This window comes from Ochotona curzoniae, unplaced genomic scaffold (assembly GCF_017591425.1).
Source record: "Ochotona curzoniae isolate NIBS_2020 unplaced genomic scaffold, NIBS_Ocur_1.0 contig_1274, whole genome shotgun sequence".
Taxonomy (NCBI): Eukaryota; Metazoa; Chordata; class Mammalia; order Lagomorpha; family Ochotonidae; genus Ochotona; species Ochotona curzoniae.
This window is the reverse complement of record NW_024465023.1, coordinates 10,975,481-10,978,860: the sequence shown is the minus strand read 5'-3', so window position 1 is coordinate 10,978,860 and position 3,380 is coordinate 10,975,481.

Below are 3,380 nucleotides of genomic sequence, written 5' to 3'. Positions count from 1 at the left end.
TCACAGTGTGGCGCATGCTCTGAGGGTTCTGCCCAGGTGGCTGTGATAGTTCTGAAATGCTGTCGATCTCGCTGATCCATGGATGAGGAAACCCTTCCAAAGTCCATTAGCTAACACAGTCGACATTTGAGTCTCCATTCATCCAGATATTTGCTGCCACTGTTTGCCTGGGGTAGTTGTCCAATTTATCCTTCCTCTGCTATGGTACCAGATGTCCTCTGCAGGCCCCAATGGGCTGCCACATCCTCCATGTGCATCATGGCCTGCCATCAACTACTCCATCGTTCCACTGAGGAGGACAAGTTCTCCATTTCTTACCATCAACTTTGTTATACACATCATTTTGATTTTTTTTTCCACTTAAATTCTACTTTTTAATAAAAATATGTATTTGTTTCTCTGAAAATCAGAGTTAAAGAAAGACCTTCCATTCATTGGTTCACTCTCCAAACGGCCACAATAAACCAAACCAGGAGCTTCATCTAGGTCTCCTATGTGAGTGGCAGGGGCCCAAGCACTTGGTCACTTTCTGTTGTTTTTCTTAGGCCTTAGGCCATTAGGAGAGAGCTGAATCAGAAGTGGAGCAGCCAGAACATGAACTGGCACTCGTATGGGATACTGGTGTCACAGGCTTTGTCTACTGTGTCAAAACATCAGCCCTAAAGTTTTACTTTTTCACTATCGCCATGTACTTTAATTTTGTTTTTACTTTTTTAGAGTAACTGTTGATTTTTTTTTTTAGCCATCCTTTTCCCTTTTTGTCTCATCCTGCTGGATTTTCCTCAATCTTACCTCTTTCTTCTGGTTCTTTTTTTGCAGCAATGTTGATGCTGCCAACAGATTTCTAAAAATTTTCCCTGGGCTGTGGAGAAGCAGAGTCCCCAGTGCCTATAATTTTGAGTACGATGTGCTCTACTTCCAGCTCTCTGTTTGCTATTTCCCTTAGCCTCAAATGACAGAGAGCGGATTGAGGCAGTTACCCTTAGAGCCACCAGCGATCTTGGGAACTGGTGGCAGAATCACAAATCTGAAGTCTGAAGTAATGAAGACCAGAGTACCAGGAATCAAGGAACATATACAGAATGCATCGCTGCTACTGAATAAAAGCAGGCTCCCAGTGAAACTTCTCCATATATGTAGATGACGACATACTAAACTTTCTACCATTCCTTTACCAACAGTGTCCTGAACCATGTAAAGAACAGAAAGTTAGGGTCAAAAATACACCTGATAGACTATTTTACTACAAAAACACAGGGGACAGTGGGGCAAAGGGGGAGAAAAGAGGATATGGGGGTCGTAGGGAGGAAGACTGCATAGCTGTAAAAGGAAAAATACCAACAGCACCACCAACAAATGCCTGAAGCCAGAAAGCTTATTACTGTATACACAGTTTGATTTCCCCTTTTGTATCTCATATTTGCTCATGTGATACAAATGCATAACAGAAAACATTTTCAGCACAGGTTACTCCCAGGGCCCTTGAAGTAGCTGAACTTTCCCTGAAGTTTTGGGAAGGATTTTGCTAACAAGATTTGCAGGAAAATTTCACGTAACATGAAAAAGCTGGACTCCTTAAACGAAGATGAAGAATTGAAAGAAAACGACAGCAGAGTGTTAAACCAAACTGGGGTGTTCTTTCTTTTCACCATAGCATGAGCAACTGCATAGGTTGCATGCTCTGTACTGTGGGGTTCCTCTTTTTTCTCCCCTGTGTCTCTCCTTTTTTTCCTGCCCTTAGTTTTATCTATCTGCTTAAACAGCAGTGAAAAGAGAGGTGCAGGTACCCTGGGCAGAGGCAGGGGTAGCCATCAGTAGTCCGGTGAGCATCTTTTAAGAATAGAGGGACTGCCAACTATTACAGGTTTGTACATTTGAGTCTTTCAGTTGGGAGATGGCCAGGAAGCTATCAAAGGATGGGGTTGACGGGCCTGAAATAACTGACTTCCTCACCTTTTTCAGTCTGTTTGAGGAAATGAAACCAAAGGAAAGCATGACTGGAATTTTCTCAATCCAGTCATCTTTCTCATAATTAATACTGATTTCATCTAGATCCTCCTCTCAAGGGACCTGTCAGTTTTAGCTTTTGCTGCCATGAAATCTTTGTATTTGAGGGATTTTGGGAGAGGTGAGGTTAGGATGCAATGTATCATTTTGAACTGGAAGCCCACAGGGAACCAATTTGTTAGGGCAAGGTTGGCAAACTTTTTCTTTTTAGGGCCTGATAGCATGTTTCAGGTCTTCCAGGCTGGTAAAAGCAAGGATCTCTAAAAGCTGTAATGGTAAAATTCATTATGACATAAAGTCTGTCTTTTTCCCCAAAGCTGTTAATTGTTTGATAATAGTGATTTGAGGACACTTACCATCCTAATTTTTTTTGTTTGTTTTTAATAGATTTTGATCTTATGCTCAAAGGACTCACAAGAAAACTCACCACTGCTAAGACACTGAACTTCTGTACGGTAGGGTAAACCAGGATATAAAATTTCCACTTGTGACAAAAAAAAAAAAATCACTGAAGTGTTAGTGATTAAATCCATGAGAGTGAATGACATTATTACTGACACTACTGGTTCAAATTAGATATGGTAGCTTTAAATATTACTGCCAAGTAACTATGAATAGAACCATGTGGGGGAGTGAGGGAGGAATATTATTATGTTATTAGAATTGTATGTATGAACTATATGAAGTTTTTCTTTGTATTAACAGAAAAAAAACACGATGAATAGAATTAACACCTTATAGTCTCATAAGCTTTGTAACTTTGTTCAACTAAACATTTTTTTTTTTTTTTGGCTGTACAGATATCTGCTATCATCAGTTACAGCACATTGTAGAAGATTCCACTTCAGGTTGTGATGAAGCAGTGCTTTTTCAATGTCTTTGAAAATATTTTCTCCTGTAACTGTTCCACGAAGAGTGTTCAGAGAGGTTAATTTCTGCCACTTCAAAACTGTCACTTGCTCTTAAAACAAACAACAACTGAACAGTATCCGTAATATCTGTTTAACTCATGAGGCACTAAAAGGTAATTGTCTTGCCTTTTCTCTTCTCATCTTTTAACTATTAATGTTGCCCCACTAGTCTGAACTTTTCAAGTAACTGTTTTAGCCAAATGACTAATAGTCTGACTTTTTCTAGACACATTTATTTGTCTATTGCAATCAAATACAATTTACTTGAACAGTCTACCCAGTTTAGTTTAAGAAATGAGCCATTCAGAAAATTACTTGGGTTGTAGCTTGCATTTACATTTTACACTTTTGTAAAGACTTCTCCTGTGATGAAATACTGTTTTGAGTCATCTAACTGTTCTCACTGTTGTTTTCTTGTCAGTTCGGAGTATTTTGAGGAGTGCTTAGTATGAAAATGTTGAC